Source organism: Mobula hypostoma, chromosome 26 (genome assembly GCF_963921235.1).
Source record: "Mobula hypostoma chromosome 26, sMobHyp1.1, whole genome shotgun sequence".
Lineage (NCBI taxonomy): Eukaryota > Metazoa > Chordata > Chondrichthyes > Myliobatiformes > Myliobatidae > Mobula > Mobula hypostoma.
The window spans coordinates 5,635,228-5,658,186 of record NC_086122.1 but is presented as its reverse complement, the minus strand read 5'-3'; the positions used below and the strand labels follow the sequence as shown (position 1 = coordinate 5,658,186).

Here is a 22,959-nt window from a genome sequence, read left to right as displayed (position 1 = left end):
CGAGTCTGCTCCACCATTTTATCATGAGCTGATCCATTCTCCTATTTAGTCCCACTCCCCCACCTTCTCACCATAACCTTTGATGCCCTGGCTACTCAGATACCTATCAATCTCTGCCTTAAATACACCCAATGACTGGGCCGCCACTGCTGCCCGTGGCAACAAATTCCATAGATTCACCACCCTCTGACTAAAAAAATTTCTTTGCATTTCTGTTCTGAATGGGCACCCTTCAATCCTTAAGTCATGCCCTCTCGTACTAGATTCCCCCATCATGGGAAACAACTCTGCCACATCCACTCTGTCCATGCCTTTCAACATTCAAACTGTTTCTATGAGGTCTCTCCTCATTCTTCTAAACTCCAAGGAATACAGTCTAAGAGCGGACAAACGTTCCTCATTTGTTAACCTTCTCATTCCCGGAATCGTTCTAGTGAATCTTCTCTGTACCCTCTCCAACGCCAGCACATCCTTTCTTACATAAGGAGACCAAAACTGCCCACAGTACTCCAAATGAGGTCTCACCAGCACCTTATAGAGCCTCAACATCACATCCCTGCTCCTATACTCTATTCCTCTAGAAATGAATGCCAACATTGCATTGGCCTTCTTCACTACTGACTCAACCTGGAGGTTATCTTTAAGGGTATCCTATACGAGGACTCCCAAGTCCCGTTGCATCTCAGAACTTTGAATATTTTCCCCATTTATATAACAGTCTGCCCGTTTATTTCTTCTGCCAAAGTGCGTAACCGTACACTTTCCAACATTGTATTTCATTTGCCACTTCTTTGCCCATTCTTCCAATCTATCCAAGTCTCTCTGCAGACCCTCTGTTTCCTCGGCACTACCGGCCCCTCCACCTATCTTCGTATCATCAGCAAACTTAGCCACAAAGCCATCTATTCCATAATCCAAATCGTTGATGTACAATGTAAAAAGAAGCGGCCCCAACACAGACCCCTGTAGAACACCACTGGTAACCGGCAGCCAACCAGAATAGGATCCCTTTATTCCCACTCTCTGTTTCCTGCCAATCAGCCAACACTCTATCCACGTATGTAACTGTCCGGTAATTCCATGGGCTCTTATCTTGTTAAGTAGCCTCATGTGTGGCACCTTTTCAAAGGCCTTCTGAAAATCCAAATATACAACATCCACTGCATCTCCCTTGTCTAGCCTACTTGTAATTTCCTCAAAAAATTGTAATAGGTTTGTCAGGCAGGATTTTCCTTTAAGGAATCCATGCTGAGTTCTGCCTATCTTGTCATATGCCTCCAGGTACTCTGTAACCTCATCCTTGACAATCAACTCCAACAACTTCCCAAGCACCGATGTCAAGCTAACAGGTCTATAATTTCTTTTTTGCTTCCTTGTCCCCTTCTTAAATAGCGGAGTGACATTTGCAATCTTCCAGTCCTCCGGAACCATGCCAGAATCTATTGACTTTTGAAAGATCATCGCTAATGCCTCCACAATCTCCACAGCTACTTCCTTCAGAACATGAGGGTGCATTCCATCTTGTCCGGGAGATTTATCTACCTTTAGACTATTCAGCTTCCCGAGTACTTTCTCTGTCATAATTGTGACTGTGGACACTTCTCTTCCCTGCCACCCTTGCGTGTCCGGTGTACTGCTGATGTCTTCCTTGGTGAAGACTGATGCAAAATACTCGTTCAGTTCCTCTGCCATCTCCTTATCTCCCATTACAATTTCTCCAGCATCATTTTCTATCGGTCCTATATCTATTCTCACCTGTCTTTTACTCTTTGTATACTTGAAAAAGCTTTTAGTATCCTCTTTGATATTATTTGCTAGCTTCCTTTCATAGTTAATCTTTTCCCTCTTAATGACCTTCTTAGTTTCCTTTTGTAAGCTTTTAAAAACTTCCCAATCCTCTGTCTTCCCACTAATTTTTTCTTCCTTGTATGCCCTCTCCTTTGCTTTAACTTTGGCTTTGACTTCTTTTGTCAACCACGGTTGCATCCTTTTTCCATTCGAAAATTTCTTCTTTTTTGGAATGTACCTATCTTGTACCTTCCTCACTCCTCGCATAAACTCCAGCCACTACTGCTCTGCCGTCTTTCCCACCAGTGTCCCCTTCCATTCAACTTTGGCCAGTTCCTCTTTCATGCCACTATAATTTCCTTTACTCCACTAAAATACTGACACATCAGATTTCGGCTTCTCTTTTTCAAATTTCACAGTGAACTCAATCATGTTATGATCACTGGCTCCTAAGGGTTCCTTCACCTCAATCTCTCTAATCACCTCCAGTTCATTACACAATACCCAATCCAGTACAGCCGATCCCCTAGTGGGCTCAACAACAAGCTGTTCTAAAAAGCCATGTCACAGACATTCTACAAATTCTCTCTCTTGAGATCCAGTGCCGACCTGATTTTCCCAATCCACTCGCATGTTAAAGTCCCCCACAATTATCATAACACTGCCCTTCTGACAAGCCTTTTTCTATTTCCTGTTGTAATTTGTAGTCCACATCACTGCAGCTGTTTGGAGGCCTATAAATAACTGCCATCAGGGTCCTTTTACCCCTGCGATTTCTTAGCTCAACCCATAACGATTCTGTACCTTCCGATCCTATATCACCTCTTTCTAATGATTTAATATTATTTCTTACCAATAAAGCCACGCCTCCCCCTCTGCCTCCTTCTAAACTTCCAATACACTGCGTATCCTTGGACGTTCAGCTCCCAGAGACATGCATCCTTTAGCCACGTCTCAGTGATGGCCACAATATCCTACTTGCCAATCTGTAGCTGTACAACAAGATCATCCACCTTATTCCTTATGCTGCGTGCATTTAAGTATAACACCTTAAGACCAGTATTTGGTACTTTTCGCTTTGATTTCACTGTAACTTTACAGTGAAATGTGGTATGCTTGTGAGAAACAGACGCTGGTTGTCAATGCTCTGATCTGCTGAGATTTTCTTCAAGTCTCTGGTGAATTATTTGCTGAAGTTTGCTGTAATTAGTCCACTATCCATTATCGGCAGACCTCCAGGGTCAGTCCCCGAGCTCTTGTAGCTTGGAGTGTTTTGTCTGCAGGCAGATCTCCAGCCTGCTTTGTCCTACTGTAGAGGTTTGCTGCAAACACACCTTGGGAAATAAAGGTCCACCTCTCATTAACCTTGGAGAGGGTATCAGAAGCTGTGGCTAGACATTCTGGGCATGCCGAATCAGAAAGATGTTTATCACCACTGACATGGCATGAAATTTGCAGAAATTTGCTGGTAGCAGTGCGGTGCAAAACATTAAAAAAACAACTGTATATTACAGTTGAAGTAAGTAGTGAGGTGGTGATCATGGTTTCATGGACCATTGAGAAGTGTGATTGTGGAGGGGAAGAGGCTGTTCCTAAAATGTTGACTGAGGGTTGGGTTCAGTTGTTCTCTGATCTTGGCAATTTACTTGCATGTTTCATCACCATGTGAGGAGACATTGTCAGAGCGCCATTGATTGTGGAGTGTCCTCTGAATGCCTGGCCTTTATATACTTCTCAATCAGCTGATTGGACGCCATTTTGGAAGCTCATTTGTGATGTGGGGAGGAAATCTCGTCACTGTGTGGCGAACTTTGTGCGTTTTGCCCATGTTGGCTCATAAATAGGATCAAAGTCTATGTGTTTGTTTACAGAATTGTTCATGGAAAACGATACTTCTAGAAGCTCTCTTGCATGCTCGTGTTTGCTGGTGCCGTGACTTTCATAGAAACATAGAAATGGAGAAAATAGGTGCAGGAGTAGGCCATTCGGCCCTTCGAGCCTGCACCACCATTCAGTATGATCATGACTGATCATCCAACTCAGAACCCTGTACCTGCCTTCTCTCCATACCCCCTGATCCCTTTAGCCACAAGGGCCATATCTAACTCCCTCTTAAGTATAGCCAATGAACTGGCCTCAACTGTTTCCTGTGGCAGAGAATTCCACAGATTCACCATTCTCTGTGTGAAGAAGTTTTTCCTCATCTCGGTCCTAAAAGGCTTCCCCTTTATCCTCAAACTGTGACCCCTCGTTCTGGACTTCCCCAACATCGGGAACAATATTCCTACATCTAGCCTGTCCAATCCCTTTAGAATTTTATACATTTCATAAGATCCCCCCTCAATCTTCTAAATTCCAGAGAGTATAAGCCTAGTCGATCCAGTCTTTCATTATATGAAAGTCCTGCCATCCCAGGAATTAATCTGGTGAACCTTCTTTGTGCTCCCTCTATGGCAAGAATGTCTTTCCTCAGATTAGGGGACCAAAACTGCACACAATACTCCAGGTGTGGTCTCACCAAGGCCTTGTACAACTGCAGTAGTACCTCCCTGCTCCTGTACTCAAATCCTCTTGCTATGAATGCCGGCATACCATTCGCCTTTTTCACCGCCTGCTGTACCTGCATGCCCACTTTCAATGACTGGTGTACAATGACACCCAGGTCGCATTGTACCTCCCCTTTCCCTAATCAGCCACGATTCATATGATAATCTGTTTTCCTGTTCTTGCCACCAAAGTGGATAACTTCACATTTATCCACATTAAATTGCATCTGCCATGAATTTGCCCATTCACCTAACCTATCCATGTCACCCTGCATCCTCCTCACAGCCTACACTGCCGCCCAGTTTCGTGTCATCTTCAAACTTGGAGATGCTGATACCCAGTAGAATTTGTGCCCCTCTTGATCTTAATGTGTAGAGACAAGGGAGAGTTGGCCGTCCCGTGTTACAGCCAGCTGATGCTCATGGATCCTTGTAGACAGTTTTTTTCCTGTTTGACCGGTGTAATATTTGCTGCAGACCCCGCGTCGGATTTTGTAGACCACATTGGCCTTCCCTAATAGTTTGATTCATTTTTTTGGTCTGCAAAGTACTCTTTTCAATGTTGCTGTTGGCCTGTGCGCGATTGAAATTCTACGTTGAGTGAGGGTGTTCAGGCTCCCGTACCTGATGGTAGTAATGAGAAGAGAACATGTCTCAGCCAGCGAGTGGAGAATCTGTGGAATTCATTGCCACGGGTGGCAGTGGAGGCCAAGCCGCTGGTATATATAAAGTGGAGGTTTGTAGTCAGAAGGCAGGAGAATGTTGTTGAGGGGAGAGCAGACTCAATGGCCCAAATGGGCTGATTCTGCTCCTATGTCTTGGGTAGTGAGGATCCTTGATGAAGGAAGACACCACCTTTTGAAAATGTCCTTGGAGAGTGTTGTAGAACAGAGGGACATTGGACTACACATCCATAGTTGTCTGAAAGTTGGGTCGCAGGTAGACAGGATGGTGAAGAAGGCTTTTAGCACACTGGCCTTCATCAGTTAGTGCATTAAGTGTAACATTTGGGAGGTTATAGTACAGTATAATGGTGAGGCCAAACTTGGAGTATTGCGTTAAGTTTTGGTCACTCTGGTAGAAAGAGTGCAGAAAAGATTTACAAGGATATTGTCAAGACTTGAGGGACTGAATTAAAGGAAGAGGTTTGTCAACCTAGGGCTTTATCCCTTGGAGGGCAGGAGACTGAAAGGTGGTCTTACAGAGGTGTATAAAATCGATAGGATGATTGCACTCAGTCAGGTGGGGAGGTTGTGCCTGTGATGGAGACTTCAGGCTAGGAGCATAGAAAGGGAAGAGTGACCAATACTGAATTCCTGTCTCTACTCGTACAAAGTGAGGTGCTGCAGTCAGTTTACAAAAGTCAAACCTCTCTGCTATAGTGTTGTGGGATCTTGCATCCCACAGTGACGTTCCAGCAATTGGGATTTGATTTGATTTCAGGTGGCTTTTCAATGTATGATTTGTGACATGAGGCTACAAATGCTGGAATCTGAAGCACATTTAAGCTGTAGAGGAATAGCGAGTCAGGCAGTGCCTGTGGAGCAAAGAGATGGGTGATATTTTGGGTTGGATCCTAATGGCAGAAGTGGTGCAGCACCAGAATGTGGTGTTAGACTGGGATAAGACTTGGGATGTCAAACTTTCAGCTCTCAGTTGAGGGGTCTTCTCACTGTTAGTGAATATTGTTATTGTGTTTATAAAAACTACAACTGATTTTCCACAATTTTCTAAAGTTTTGACTTTGGGGAGGGCGGGGGGAGGAAATTCTGCTCTCAACCCACTTCAGTGGAGCAGATGCACAAAGCAGAGACGTCTGTTGTAGTTCTGCTTGCTAATTAACTCTGCTGTGAAATCTGAAGAGACTGTTAGAATTATTTTGATCTTGTTTTCTCTCCTCTGCTCATGTGATGACTGATTTCAATATTTCCAATGCATTTGATGCAGGGAAGAGGATCCTGTTGAAGCAAATCATAAACACGTTCTGAATAAATTCTTCTCGGGCTTCCAGCCGCGTACAGCTACCGATTAAAACCGATGTTCCGATGACAAACTCTGCCATCTCCATCAGGGATGATGTCTGGGCATGTGATATTTATACCCCTGTAGTCCATTCCTCCTGTTTGGTTCATCCTCATCTAATCAGGTATTTGCTTTCCCACCTTGTTTACAATCAAAATCCAGTTCTTACTTAGAGCGAGACCTTCATCTTTGTTAAAATTCTTTTCCTCTAGTTTAACTTCAATGGCTTCCTTCACCAGGCAGTCCCAAAAGCAATTGGCACGGCACTGTAGTCTTGTGCCATCGAAGTCGCTCCTATGGCCATGGCGAATGCAATGTTCTGCTGCCACCGATTTCTCCAGGAAACACTGGATCCTGTTTCACATTCTGGCTTATTTCCCCTTCCTTTCCAGTCCTGATGAAGGTTCCCAGCCGGAAACGTTGACTCCTTTCCATAGATGCTGTCTGACATGTTGAATTCTTCCAGCGTTCTGTATGTGTTACTCCTGTTAAAGCAGTGCAGTTGTGCTCCTAGAGGGTTTGTGTCCATCTGGGGGTGAATCGCAGACTTTAGCCCCTTTGCTCTTAGAAACTTCACACCTCCAGAACCCATCTTACCCAGCTAAGTCTGTGTCATTCGCAAGGCTTTCTGGACACACTGAGTGGGCTTTCATCCCAGCAGATTTGGGACTGGCGTTGGAGCAATGTGAGTGAATTTAACTCCCCTGCACGTCATTCATTTGCCTGCCTGATGTAAGGGGCAGTGGCTGCAGGAGAGTGAGTGTGAGCGGGTGTGTGGAGACACGAGGGCTCCAACTATGGCATGAAGATCAGTGGTTACACTTGCAAAGTGGGAGTGCTGAAAACATTCACCTGCAAAACTATTGGGGCAAATATACAGATTTGTAATGTAAGCAGATGAGACCTACATTCTCAACTGTTTGGAAGAATGAGAGATGATTTCACATTGTAATGGTTACACGCAGGGCTGACACTGGCACTGGAGGATGTGAGGAGGTCTGAGTCCAGTGTAACTGTCTCAGTATAGGGCTTCCGCATTCCAGAGCGAGAAGAGGTTTCTTCACACAACTGGCTGTGAATCTTTGGAACCTCTACACCAGGGGGCCGTAGAAGCTCAGTTACTGAGTAACTTTAAGAGAGAGATGGACATGAGGGAGATCAAGAAATATGATTTTAGTGCAGTGAAGTGGCGCTATGATAAAATGATCTCACTGATGGACTGAATGGCCTCTCTTGCCTCAGTTTCTGATGTTCACGATGTTGGGGCACCTCTGCCAGAGCACGAACATCGGTCACGGAGAGGTTGGATGGTGGTTGTATTGACACGTTTTCACCTGGACCTGGCCATCCCTCTGTGCTGAGAGAGGATGGTCTGTGGGCTCTGTATGAAACAGAATCTGGAACTGGATTTGGTTTACTGTTCTCATATGTGACAGGATGCAGTGAAAAGCCTGTTTTGCATGTATGTAGATCAATTCACTACACAATGCATTGAGGTAGTACAAGGTAAAACAATAACAGAATGTAGAATAAAGTGCAAGAGCTACAGAGAGAGAGTGCAGTGCAGGTAATCAATAAGGCACATGACCATAATGAGGTCGATTGTGAAGTCAACAGTCCACCTTGTCATACTAGGGAACCATTCATTATTCTTTTAACAGTGGGTTAGAACCTGTCCTTGATCCTGGTGGGACGTGCTTTCGGGCTTTTGTATCTTCTACCCAATGGGAGAGTGGAGAAGAGAGAATGTCTGGGGTTGTTGGGTCTTTGCTTTTGCTGGCTGCTTTACTGTGCCAGTGAGAAGCATAGACAAGGTCCGTAGAGGGGAAGCTGGTTTCTGTGATGTGTTGAGCTGTGCCCACAGCTTTCTGCAGTTTCTTGCGATCTCAAGCAGAGCAGTTGCCATACCAAGCCATAATGTATCCAGATAGGATTTTTTCTATGTGCATTAATAAAAAATGATAAAGATTGGTGATGATATGCCAAATTTCTTTAGCCCCCTGAGGGAATAGAGGCTGTGGTGAACTTTCTTGGCAATGGTGTCTGCATGGTTGGACCAGGACAGGAAGTTGTTGATGTTCACTCTTCTTCAGAACATCCCTCTCGTCCCCAGCACCATTGATGAAGACAGATGTATGTGCACTGCCCTCCCTTCCTGAAGTCAACTAGGAAACTGATAACTAAACAGTAGCTTTTATCACTGTTAGCCATGAGCTAGGAGACTGCTGGTCTAAGTCGCATTCTGAAGATGAGATGATGGAGTTGGTGAAGTCCTTAGATATAGTATTTAGAGAGAAGATTCTCTCCATCTTCTCAGGTGCATGAAAAATTAGAGAGTTGATCGTTTCCCCTTTTTTTCCCTTGCATCCCTGGGATATATTGGGGAAGGACCAAAAATGGGAGTTGGTTATATGACACAGACATTTATCCTTCTAGTCCAGTGTTAGAATTCAACTTCTGTCCTTTGTTAAGTTTGGAATTTAGCTATTGATGTGTTTGGCCAAGGTTTATCGTTCAAGTGCTGAGTGAAGCAACTTGCCTGGAGCACTCCCACTGAAAACCCCACAGTAGACACTTCCATTTATATATAACTTTTTAATGTTGCAAGGTGTCCCAAGTCTCTTCAAAGGAGGGTTCTCAGATACAGAATGGCAGCTGTCTGGAATGAGTGACAAGGGATGGTGGTAGAAATAGATGCAATACAAATAAATAATTATTCTGACTTTTGCCACCTTCCTTTCCAGTCCTGATGAAGGGGTTCAGCACAAGAGGTCAACTGTTTAATCCTCTCCATAGACGCTGCCTGATCTGCTGAGTTCCTCCAGCATTTTGTGTGTTGCTTTGGATTTCCAGCATCTGCAGAATCTCTTGTGTTTAAAATAGTGGAGTTTAAGAGGCCTTTAGAGATCCACGTGAATGTGGAGGGATATGGATAATGTTAAGGCAGAAAAGATTTAGTTTAATTTGGGCAACACACACAAAATGCTGGTGGAACGCAGCAGGCCAGGCAGCATCTATAGGAAAAGGACTAACGAAAGGTCTCGGCCCGAAACGTCGACTGTACCTCTTCCTATGGATGCTGCCTGGCCTGCTGTGTTCCACCAGCATTTTGTGTGTGTTGCTTGAATTTCCAACATCTGCAGATTTCCTCGTGTTTGTGGTTTAATTTGGCCTTTTTCTGTGCTGTATTGGGTGGTGGGGTGGAGATACATCTCTACCAAAGGAGTTGTAAGGTGCTCCTGCCCTCTGCTGGCCTGGAGGTCCCCCAAGGGCAAGGTGCAGCACTTGCTTACCCCACACCCCCAAAATCAGAGTCATGTGCAGCCATGGGAGAAGGTGGTGCAGGTTGTATGAGCAGTCGGTGCATATGACAAGTCACAATTGACACCAGACAGATAATCTCTGAAGGGTATTGATAATGCCTGGTGTCACCTTCCTTGTAAAGACACTGCCCAGGAGGAGACAATTGCAAGCCACTTGTGTAGAAATATTTGCCAGGACCAATCATGGTCATGACAGTTTGAAGGACCATGATGGCCCAAATCAGACGACATGATTTATCATGATGACGATGACTGTTCTATGTTTTAAAATTTGGTGTGGTTTGGCTCAGGAGAGGTTTTGTGGAGTTAAGGGAGATGGAGCAATTTAGAAAGGGGAGTCTAGGATTTCGGTGAGAGTGGGAATTATAGAAAGAGGCAGAGATTCAGCCAGGACAGAGAATTTTAAACCAAAGCAAAACACACAAAGTGTTGGAGGTCAGCAGCATCTCTGGAGAGGAATAAACAATTGACATTTTGGGCTGAGGCCCATCATGGTGTTCCGTAAATGGGAGATGGTCCAGGTCCACAAACGTTCAGAACCAGGCGCTTGAGAATTGGTGTTAGTTTGAGCTCTGGATACACACGCAATGACATTTATCTTTTTATTCCCATTTGAAGTTCACCTTCTGTCCATTGATACTTCGAATCCCATTTACTTGCCGTCTCATCTCCTCCCAACCCTTCCTTCTGTGCGCATCAAAAGATGGCACCTTTTGGGCACCAATTCTGCCAGGGAGTCTCCCTAAGGGAGTTGGCATCAGCAAGCTTTGCAAAATAATGCAATAAAGTCATCGATGGATTCTTTGGAGAGGGAGACCATGCTGGAGTTCCTCGTCCCTGTCAGGCTGTTATCCCTGTCATCCATTGCCCCATTCTCTGGAACTACTCCCTGAAAGCTCTGCACCTCACTGAGTTTCTAAGAACGTTTTTTTTTTAAATAGCTCTTTTGTTTTAAATGTGGTTTTTATTTTAACTGTCACAACTGCGACACATTTTGTAGTGACTTGGATGCTACACACATGTGGACCTGTGTTAGTAGAGATAGAGAGTAAAGCTCCTTCTTCACTGTCCCAACATCTAATCCCAGAATAAGGTGCAGCCATGTCGAACCAGCTCCTGCTGTCCGATCAAACACTGCATGACCTGGAAGTACCTGACAGACCACTGTGTTAACTCATGCATTATCACTTGTGGACAGAGGCTAAGCTCCTACAATTAGAGATAATTCTGTTAGTCATTGTACACACTGCCTGAAAGGGACTTGTCCATCCTCCAAGCATTACACCTCAGTTCACTGTCAGTTTGCATGGGAACAACAGCAACGATGGAATGATGGAAAAGGCCAATAGGGATGATGAAGTCCAGGTACAAGTAACCTGGGACCACGAAGAGCAGTCACGCTCACTAATAGTCATTTTATCTAGGTGAAATCTAACCTTTTCAAAGATTAAGGATAAACTTTTTCAGTCACATGAACAGTATATGGAAACATACAGTGAATTCTGCCATTTGCATTAAATCAAATCAGCGAGGATGTGCAATTGTCGTCATACCTCTGGCACCAATGTAGCACGCCCACAATTCACCAACCCTAACCGTTCATCTTTGGAATGTGGGAGGAAACTTTTGCGGTCACGGGGAGAACATACAAACTCCTCGCAGGCAGCGCTGGGAATCGAACCCTGATCTTACAACTGGCACTGTGAAGTGCACTAACCACTACATTACTGTGCTGCCCTGTTCATTACATTCTGTTCCACTGTTACAAGAAGTGACTAGCAAACTGACCTTTCTATCGTATTTCCCATTGACAGTGAGCAGTATGTATTTCAGGCCAGGACACCATTTTATAGCATCTGAATAACATCCTGATTGGGTTAGGATCACACAGGAAGCTGTTATTCCACACAGAGTCTGTTCAAATCCTTCCATTAAATTTCCACTAACTGGTATTGGTCTTTCCACATATAAGGTACTAAAACTCTTGAGTCAGAATCACATTTATTATCAGCCTGTGCAGAGTACCCTGGTGTGGCCATTCCCGTCAATAATAAGAATACCACTTTGGATACTGTTGGGGGAGGATGACGTACCGGGGGGGGACACTGCAACAACCTGGTCCCTAGCACTGAGTCTGGCTCCATGGCTGAGAAGGGATGTGGGGAGAAGAGGAGTGCTGTCGTGATTTGGGGATTCCACAGTCAGAGGAGTAGACAGGAGATTCTGTGGAAGTAGAAAAGACACCCAGATGGTACTTTGCCATCCAGATGCCAGGATTGGCCCATAGCATTCTAAAGGGGGAGTGTAAATACCCAGAAGTCGTGGTGCGTATTGGTACCAACAACATAGGTAGGAGATGCTGAAGAGAGAATATAGGAAGTTAGGCAAAAAGCTGACAAGCAGGACCTCCAGGGTAGTAATCTCACGATTGCTGCCTGTGCCGCATGCCGGTGAGCGTAAGAATAGGACGATTTGGCAGACAAGTGCATGGCTGAGGAATTGGTGCGGGGGCAGGGTTTCAGATTCCCAGATTATTGGGTTCTCTTCTGCGGAAGGTACGACCTGTACAAAAAAGTTGGGTTGTACCTGAACCTAAGGGGACCAGACCAAGATTTTTGTGGGTAAGTTTGCTAGAGCTGTTGGGGAGGGTTTAAGTTAATTTGGCAAGGATGGGGACTGGAGTGATAGGATGAGGAGGGGGCAGTTGGTATACAGGTAGGTGCAGTGCGTAGTGCAACTATGAGGAAGGACAGCAGATATCGGGCAAAATTGCAGTCATTTGAATGAGTTGAAGTGTAGCGGGGCAACATTGAAAAGGGTGATGAATACAGGACTGAAGATGTTATATTTGAATGCACGCAGTATACAGAATAAGGTGGATGATCTTGTAGCAGAGTTAGAGATTGGCAGGTATGACAAGAAAGAAGAGTCATGGCTGAAAGAAGATCATAGTTGGGAGGTTAAGATCCAAGGATACACATTGTATTGAAAGGGCAGGTAGGTAGGCAGAGAGGACGGCTTGGCTCTGTTGGTAAAGAATGAAATTAATTCTTTAGAAAGAGATGATAAAGAATTGGAAGATGTTGAACTTTTGTGGGTAGAGTTAAGAGATGTTTCGGTTAAAAAGATTCTGATGGGAGTTATGTACAGACCTCTGAACAGTAGCCAGGATGTGGGATACAAATTACAATGTGAAAAAGAAAAGGCATGTAAAAATAGCAATACGGGATGACAATGTGCAGGTAGTTTGGGAAAATCAGGTTGGGACCTCGATCCCAAGAGAGGGAATTTGTAGAATATCTATGAGATGGATTTCCAGAGCAGTTTGTGCTTGGGCCCACAGGGGAGCAGCTGTTCTGGTTTGGAAGATGTGTAATGTCGTTGTCATCATCGTCATCATCATTATGTGCCATGTCACTTGACGTAGGCGATCATGATCTCATGACCGTGATTGTTCTTGACAAATGTTTCTATAGAAGTGTTTTGCCAATGCCTTCTTCTGGGCAGTGTCTATACAAGATGGGTGACCTCAGCCATTATAAATACTCTTCAGAGATTGTCTGCCTGGTGTCAGTGGTTGCATAACTAGGATTTGTGTAATGTACCAATTTGGTTAAGGAGCTTAAGGTAAAAGAACCCATAGGAGGCAGTAATTGTAATATGTTAGAATTCACCCTGCAATTTGAGAGGGAGAAGATAAAATCAGATGCATCAGTATTACAGTGGAGTAAAGGAAATTACAGAGCCATGAGAAAGGAGCTGGCCAAAGTTGATTGGAAGGGGACACTAGCAGGGATGATGGTAGGACAGCAATGGCTGGAGTTTCTGGGAGAAATTCAGAAGGTGTAGGATTGATATCTCCAAATATGAAGAAGGATGTGGCATCTGTGGCTGACAAAGATAGCATAAAAGAAAAAGAGAGGGCATATGATCATGGGAAGGTTGAGGATTAGGAAGCTTTTAAAAACTAACAAAAGGCAACAAAAAAAAACCGTAAGGAAAAAAAATGATCTAATATGAGGAAAAGCTAGCCAATTATATCAAAGATGATGCCAAAAGCTTTTTTCAGGTATTTAAAGGTATAAGAGAGGTAAGAGTGGATATTGGACCACTGTGAAATGACGCAGGAGAGGAAATAATGAGGGACAATGAACCTAGTAAGCACTTTGCATCAGACTTCATTTTGGAAGACACTAGCAGTGTGCCAGAAATTCGAGATGTGTTAAGGGGTAGAAGTGATTATTGTTGCTATTACTGGGCTTGGGAAGCTGAAGGGTTTGAAGGTCGATAAAGTCACCTGGCCCAGATGGACTATACCTCAGGGTTCTGATGGATACAGCTGAAGAGATTGCGGAGGCATTAGTAATGATCACCAGTTTTTGGAATAGTTGCAGAGGACTTGAAAATTGCAAATGTCACTCCACTCTTTAAGGGAGGGAGGCAGAAGAAAAGAAATTAGAGCCCAGTTAGCCTGACTTCAGTGGTTGAGAAGTTGTTGAAGTCTATTATTAAGGATGAGATTTCGGGTTACTTGAAGGCACATGATAAAATAGGCCAAAGTCAGCGTAGGGGAAATCTTGCTTAATATATCTGTTCAAATTCTTTGGGGAAATAAAAAGCAGGATGGACAAAGGAGGGGCAGTGGATGTTTACTGGGATTTTCAGAAGGCCTTTGACAAGGTGCCACAGATGAGGATGCTTAAAAAGATAAAAGTCAATGATCTTACAGGAAAGATACTAGCATCGATAGAATTTGGCTGACTGGCCGGAGACAGTGAGTGGGTAATAAAGCGAATCTTTACCACCAGTGACTGGTGGTGTTACGCAGTAGTTGGAATCTGGACCCCTTCTTTTCATGTTATATGTCAATGACTTGAATGACGGAATTGATGGCTTTCTGGCCAAGTGGAGGGACAAGTAGTGTTGAGAAAGCAGGAAGTCTGCAGAAGGACTTTGACCAATTGGGAGAATGGATAAAGAAGTGGCTGATGGACTATAGTGCAAGGAGGAGTATGGTCATGCACTTTGGTAAAAGGAATAAAGGCATAGACTATTTTCTAAACAGGGAGAAAATTAAAAAATCCGAAGTGCAAAGGGACTTGGGAATCCTTGTGCAACATTCCCTAAAGGTTAACTTGCAGGTTGAGTCAATGGTAAGGAAGATGAAGGGTAGTAAACCTATGGAATTAATTGCCATAGACAGCTATGGAAGCCAGGTCATTGAGTAAATTTAAAGCAGAGGTTGGTAGGCAGGAGAATGACATTGAGAGGGATAATGAATCAGCCATGATGGGATAGCAGAACAGACTCGATGGGCTGAATGGTCCGATTCTGCTCCTACTGTTGTCTTATATCTTATTATCACTGACATATGTTGTGAAATCTGCTGTTCTGTGTCATAGTGCAGGGCAATACATAAAATATCAATTATAATAAAAATACAAATTAAAAATAAATACTACACATAATGAGATAGTGTGCATGAGTTCATCGTCCATTCAGAAATCTGATGGCGGAGGGGAAGAAGCTGTTCCTAAAACAATGAGTGTGTGTCATTAGTCTTTTGTTCCTCCTCTTTGATGGTAGCGATGAGAAGAGGGCTTGTCCTGCAAGGTGGGGTGGGGGGTCCTTAAAGATGGATGCTACTTTTTTGAGGCATCGTCTTTTGAAGACGTCCTCGATGGTGGGGAGGCTAGTGCCCTTGATGGAACTGGCTGATTCTACCAGCCTCTGCAGATTTTTCCGATCCTGTTCCTCCATAGCAGACAGTAATGCAACCAATTAGAATGCTCTCCGTAATACATCTGTAGAAAATTGCAAGAGCTTTTGGTGAAAAACCAAATCTCAAAGGTTCATTTATTATCAAAGTATGTATATAGTATACAAATCTGAGATTCATCTTCTCCAGATAGCCATGAAACAAAGAACATCAAGGAAGTCAATCGAAGAAAAACATAAAGCCCCCCTCCACCCGCGCGCAAAAAAACAAATATCACAAACCCCAAACCCCCAACCCCTCCCACACAGAAAAAAACAGATTGCGTCAAACAGCAACAAGAACGTGAAACCCCAAATCCCCACCCCCCCGTATGAAAAACTAACAGATTGCACCAATCTGCAAACTCCAAATGGAGTACAGCTACTTGTGTACCTTGTTCGTAAACACATCAATATGTTGGGCCCAGCACAGATCTTCAAAGATGTTGAAACCCAATATCTTGAAACTGCTCACCCTTTCCACTGCTGTCCCCCTCAGTAAGGACTGGTGTGTGACAAGGATTGGATTGGAGTGGGTACCATTTGTTCAAGCTACAAAGCACCTGAATTCCCTGACTAGATCCCAGTCTTGTTACATTGCCTTTACCCTGGATTAAATCCTCCTCTGATTGGCTGATTTTAGCATCAGAAGTGGTTTAGTTTCTCATTTGAAATCTCTTCTTCAATTCATAAATGGATCATTGTGCAAATGTGAGTGGGCTCTTCAGTGTTCATTTCAGAGTAATTTTTAGCTGCTGTGTTTGGGTGTCCCACCAAATTGCCATGTATAACAGTCGGATTTAATTGGGCCTGGTTGTATATATTCCGACAATTTCGAAAGCTGTTATCCGATGATTCATTTGATGGATATTTTTAGCATGAGATGTAAAAACTGTTGCAGTTTCCAAGGAAAATACAAGAGCTGGGAAATGTAGCAGGGTGGCAGGCTGGTTTAAGCCTACAATAGATGAAAGCTGTGCTGTTAAGTATTTTGAGTGGCTCACCGCAAGACAAGGGCAGAATCCAGCAGGGACAGTGGCTCCTCTGCAGAATCAGAATCAAGTTTATTTTCACTGCTATATGCCGTGAAACCTGTGTTTTTTTTTGCGGCAGATTTATAGTGCGAAGTATAAAATTGTAAATTATAATGGGAAATGCATGTTAAAAATTGATAAGTAATGCAGAAAGAGAAAAAGTAGCGAGGTAGTGTTCATGGGTTCATTCAGAAGCTGGTGGCAAAGGGGAAAAAGGTGTTGCTAAAATGTTGAGTGTGAGTCTTCACTCGGGCTCCTTTGCCTCCTTGCTGATGGTAGCAACGAGAAGAGGGCACATGCTGGGTGGTGGGGGTCCTTGATGATTTACTTTTGAAGATGTCCTCAATGGAGTCTCTCCTCCACCGATTCTGTAGTGGTGGAATGGGGAGAAGAGCTGGAACTTGTGTTGGTGGATGATTAGATCAGATATCAGAATGGGGGGGCGGGGAAGAGCTGTTGTAAGCGGTTCAGTGACTGACAAAGTTGAGAATGCCCTCTGGGCGCTGTGCTGGGTTGGGTATGTTGAGTCTGGAGTGCACGGTTGAGGATCCCAATGAAGTAAGGTGGAAGGACTGAAGTCCAATTTAAATTCTTGAAGGAGGCTCTGCAAGAACATCACTTCAAACTCGCACCTCACTTACCTCATGAAAGCCCGTTTCTGGCACAATTCATAGGCTACACATATGCAGGAGTGTCAAAATAGGGTTCATACAGCGCTGGAAACCCATTGTGTCTATTGGGACATCTCTGCTTCTGAGCACGACTTACACGCAGAGCACCTGGCAGCTCACAGTTCGATGCATCCTGTAACCATTCACCTTTTAATGTGTTTGGCTTCTGTCATATAGTGTACTGAAAACTTATCTGAAGATGATTCGCTTTATTTGTCACATGCACATCGAAACATACAGTGAAATGCGTCACTTACTTGAAATCAAATCAGCAAAGATTCCGACGCCCACATGGCGTGCCCACAATTTATTAACCCTAACCTGTACGCCTTTGGGACGTGGGAGGGATCCAGAGCACCCAGAGGAAACCCTTGCAGTCACAGGAGAGAACGTGCAAACTCTTTACAGACAGCAGTGGGAATTGAACAATGATCAGTGATCACTGGCGCTGTAATAGTGTTAGCTCATACAGATCTCTGGGTGTAACATGGGATCCTGTTGTCTCACATTGACTCTTGGCATCATATGGAAGATTTGGTTGCATATTTGGAAGTCAAAGAAACTGCTAGACATGCTTACTGAGATGTCCTTCAATTTTTCTAATAGTTATCCTTTCAGTGAATTCATAGCTAATTAATCGGTGATGGCATAGCTACTGCCTTTATGCACGGCTTTATATTGATTTGAAAATAAATTAATTAAATGAGACTTAGCAGAAGCTCTCAGTGAGACTTGGTAATTCAATCCTTCAGTTTGCACACTTCCCCTCCCATGTCTGGCCATTGCACTGTGTATTCTTGCCTTCCCCTGCGCTTTGTGAAATTTTTACCCAGCCCTGGCCTAGCACAGTGTTCATCTCGTGGCAACACCCGCTGTATGTGCACAGTCTTTCCGTGCCAACTATGGTCCTCACGGACTTTCAGAGCCATTTCTCAAGTACGGTGGGAATGCTTCTGACTGGTTGCATCACTGTCTGGTATGTAGATGGGCCACTGCACAGAATCGTAAAAGGCTGCAGAAGGCAGTAGATTAGGCCAGTTCTATCAGGGGCACAGTTGTCCTCACTATCGATGACATCTTCAAACGGCAGTGCTTCAAGAAGGTGGCATCCATCATTTAGAACCCTAACTATCCTGAACATGCTGACTTCTTATTACTACCATCAGGGAAGAGGTTCAGGAGCCTGAAGACACACAATCAATGTTTTAGAACACCTTCTTCCCCTCTACTATCAAATGTTTGAATGGTCCATGAAGATTATCTCACTACTCCCCTTTTTGCACTATTTATTGTCACTAATGAGTGTTTTTTTCTAAATTTGGCACTGCACTGCTGCCAGAAAACTACTGATGTCACAACATATTTAATGATAATGAATGTAAGTCTGATTCAGCTTCCCATGCTTGCTGCTCAAGACCACCATCACAGGCATGAGAACACTTCCAGGACAGGGAAGCAGGAGGATCACTCAGCCAGCTCCCAGCACCACCACCCCCCCCCCCCCCCATACCAGCACTGTCTGCCTCTGACCTGCGTTCCTCCTCCACTCATTGCAGGTCCTCCATAATTGTGCCTGTCCTCTGCCTGTCATTCATTTGGAGGGGGAATCGTGGAAGGCGATGAGGTTTCTTTCCTACTGCTGGGCGTTGCAGAACCATTGGGCTGTGTGCATCATCAGTGCCACCTCTGCAACAACAACAGAAGGAAGCAGCCTCTCAGTGTCTGCACTCAGCGCCAGGCTCCCCGCTGTCCTCAGCTAAAAAATACCTCCAGCCATAGAAAAGTACAGCATGGAACCCAGCCCTTTGGCCCATCTAGTCTGTGCCGGACCATTTCAACTGCCTATTCCCATGGACCTGCACTGGTATCATAGCCCTCCATATGCCTAATACCCACGTGCCTATTTTAAAAATTCTATCTTGAGTGTTTCGCTAAACTCTAGGCCTCAACTGTTTGAGGAGATGTTTCACATGGGCAGAATTTATCTGGAAAAGTGCTTGGCTCTGTCCTGAAAATGATGGCTCCCTTGTTCTAGGCATCCTCCTTCCCGTCCACATCATTCCGTTTCACCCCTCCCTATACCATGCTTCCTTACCAGGTCTCACTCCTCCCCTGCCCCACTTTATCTCACTATTATTTGCCTTCTCACCCCTCCCTAACCCCATCCCTGCCTTTCTTTCTGTTATTTCCTTTCTAAAACACGAGCCACACTGAGAGCAAAAGTAAAGAAAGGTTAGCACTTACATTGCCTTATCTAGAAGTTCTCGTGGCGCATTACAGACAATGCAGTGCTTTAGAAGTTTTGTTGCAATGAAGGAGCCCGGCAGCCAGTCTGCAGAGAGCAAAGACCCATGGGTGCAGTGCGGGGGTGGGGGGTGACCTGTTTGTGATGGAGAAGAGGGTCGGTGGGGCCGTGGTTCAATTTGCTATCTGAGTTCCGGAACTGCTGACGTTGGGACACTCCCTCAGAATGGCACTGACGGGTCAGTCTGGACTCTTGTGCTCGAATTGTTAAGAGTGGTATCTAATCTCATAATGTTCGGAGGACTGGTTCCCTTTAATAAGGATGTTGGCACGTAGTCCACTTTATACCATGGATCCTGTCCCCATCCCCTGCACTTTCCCTGTAGCTATGACCCACAGAATGCAAATGAAGTAGTTTGTACTTTTTTACTGGCTTTCAAATCAGCTGTTGGTTACTTGCAGTTAACAGAAGTGATTACTGTGAAGTTAGTAAGAAACCACCAATTTGCACAGATTACCTTGTGAGGATCCCCGGCCAAGAACCTACTTCCAAAGGCGGGTTCAAATCCTCACACGCTGACGTCACTGATGGTGAATTGGGGAAATGGGTAGTGGGTGGGGCGTGAGGTGAGAGAGACCAGAACAAACCACCCCCACCAAACCAAAGACCGGCTTTGACCGGTGGCCGAACCACACCCCCAGCACTGCAGGCTGTCAAATCTGACCAAATCACAGAATTGTTCTCGAATGCCGCTGCCCTGAGAGACATGGAAGGTGTCTTCGTTTGTACATTTTGAGCAGCGGAAGTCGTCATCTCAGCTTTAATTCGAAGTGGGCCAGAACCAGTCCAGTGTCCTCTGGGTTGTCACCGTGTGGCCCTGGAGTGATCAGGGTTTCAACAGTCACAGCCAGGGCATGTTTTTTTTTTTGTGTGCCAATATGCAACAGGTGGCCATTCGGATTCAGCTAGCCCCTGCCCTGTTCAAGGTGCCTTCTTGGTCCATGGCAGAGTGGGGCCCATTTGTTGAGCGGCTGGGTTGGGTACAGAGGGTTAGTTTGTAAAAGTGTGTGTGCTTCCCAGGTGTGGAGCGGGAAATGCTGGAACCCTGACCAAGAGGGGCTTTGGAGGGGGTCTTCTGGTGGAGAAAGTTAAAGTCTGTCCCGAGCCTTGTGGCCCATCAGGCTGGTTTCCGTGGCGTGAAGCGACTGAGAGTATGAGACTCCCCCCTGGATAGGATGCCAGTCTATCGCGAGGTTAACCCCCAGCATTTGCCGGTACCCATTCTCAGCTGGGTGGACTGGAGCAGTATGCGGTGAAGTGACTTGCTCAAGGACGCAACGCGTTGCCTTGGCCGAGACTCGAACCCACGACTTTCAGATCGTGAGCCCAACACCCTAACCACTTGGCCACGCGCCACTCTTCTGGTGGAGAGGGAGGCTCCAAAGTTCTGTGTGAGCGGGAGGGCTGGGCTGCCTTTCTGGTGGTCCGTTCTCAATACGTTGCTGCTCATATATGCCATTGAAGTGGGGGGGGGTGCTGAGGGGAGGGGTATTGGAAAGTACAGAAGCGCCCTTTGTATCCATTAATTTTAAAATACCTGAGGTTCCGCAAGTTACTGAGCGGAGCTGTAGTCGCTGGGTGTAGGACTATGACTGGAGCACAATATTCAGCTGATGGCTGGGCAGAGCCCCAGCAGGAACACCAGGATAGCAGCATTATTCTCATCATGCAGTGGAATAAACAGTCGACATATCAGGCCAAGACACTTCAAGAACCTGTGATCTGTTCATTCATTTCCATAGAGGCTGCCTGACCTGCTGAGTTTCTCCAGCATTTTGTGTGTGATGCTCTAGATTTCCAGCACCTGCAGAATCTCTTGTGTTTAGCATTTACACCCAACATGTGTGAGCTATCTCCAAGATAAACTCACTATCTCCAAGGTAATGTAACAACTATAAGCAAAATTTTAAAAATTAAATATAAAACCCACAGGCAATTAAAATACCTAACTCACCATTAGCGCCTCATATTCCATCTGGGCAGCCTCCAACCTGTTAACATTTACAAACCTAGATACTAGACTCTAGACACTAGAATACTGCAGCACAGTACAGGCCCTTCGGCCCTCGATGTTGTGCTGACCCATATATTCCTTTCAAAAAAAGTGCTAACCCCACACTACCCCGTAGCCCTCTATTTTTCTTTCATCCATGTGCTTGTCTAAGAGGCTCTTAAATACCCCTAATGTCTTAGCCTCTACCACCATCCCTGGCAAGTCATTCCAGGTACCCACCACCCTCTGTGTAAAAAAAACTTACCCCTGATGTCTCCCCTAAACTTCCCTCCCTTAACTTTGCACATATGCCCTCTGGTGTTTGCTATTCGTGCCCTGGGAAACAGGTACTGGCTATTCACCCTATCCACGCCTCTCATAATCTTGTAGACCTCTATCAAATTCCCTCTCATTCTTCTACGCTCTAAAGAGAAAAGTCCCAGCTCTGCTAACCTTGCCTCATAAGACTTGTTTTCCAATCCAGGCAACATCCTGGTAAATCTCCTCTGCACCCTCTCCATAGCTTCTACATCCTTCCTATAATGAGGTGACCAGAACTGAACACAGTACTCTAAGTGTGGTCTCACCAGAGATTTGTAGAGTTGCAACATGACCTCTCTACTCTTGAACTCAATCCCCCTATTAATGAAGCCTAGCATCCCATAGACCTTCTTAACTATCCTATCAATCTGTGCAGCGACCTTGAGGGATGTATGGATTTGAACCCCAAGGTCCCTCTGTTCATCCACACTCTTAAGCAGTCGACCATTAACCCTGTACTCAGCCTTTTGGTTTGTCCTTCCAAAATGCATCACCTCACACTTATCCGGATTGAACTCCATCTGCCACTTTTCTGCCCAACTCTGCATCCTGTCTGTATCCTCTTGTAACCTTCGACAACCTATGGCTCCATCCACAACTCCTCCAATCTTCGTGTCATCTGAAAGCTTACTCACCCATCCTTCCGCCTCTTCATCCAGGTTATTTATAAAAATCACAAAGAGCAGGGGTCCCAGGACAGATCCTTGCGGCACTCCACTAGTCACCAACCTCCAGGCAGAATACTTTTCTTCCACTACTACCCTCTGCTTTCTTCCTGTAAGCCAATTTTTAATTCAAACAGCCAAGGTTCCACTGATCCCATGCCTCATGACTTTCTGGATGAGTGTCTCGTGGGGGACCTTGTCAACTGCCTTGCTAAAATCAATGTAGACCACATCTACTGCCCTACCCTGATCAATTTATTTTGTTACCTCTTCAAAAAACTCAATTAGGCTCGTGAGGCACGACCTTCCCTTCACAAAGCCATGTTGACTATCCTTGAGTAGACTGTACTTCTCCACTTGCTCGTAAATGGTATTCTTAAGAATCCTTTCCAATAGTTTGCAGACCACCAAGGTAAGACTCGCTGGTCTGTAGTTCCCAGGATTCTCCCTATTACCTTTTTTAAACAAGAGAACTACATTTGCCATTCTTCAATCCTCCGGCACCTCCCCTGCAGCCAAAGAGGATTCAAAGAT

General features: G+C 44.9%; 1 protein-coding gene across 6 annotated transcripts in view; it reads left to right on the top strand.

Annotated features, from left to right (window-relative positions):
• The window catches only part of rims3 (regulating synaptic membrane exocytosis 3), a 320,769-nt gene that overhangs the window by 116,992 nt on the left and 180,818 nt on the right, over window positions 1-22,959 (top strand). The window contains exon 1 of one of the 6 annotated variants that reach the window (XM_063033775.1): window positions 6,430-6,480. The exons of the other annotated variants lie outside the window; for them this stretch is intronic. The gene's annotated coding sequence lies outside the window, so the exon portion shown is untranslated. Of the gene's footprint in view, window positions 1-6,429; window positions 6,481-22,959 lie in introns of those variants that run through there. 6 annotated transcript variants of the gene reach the window in all.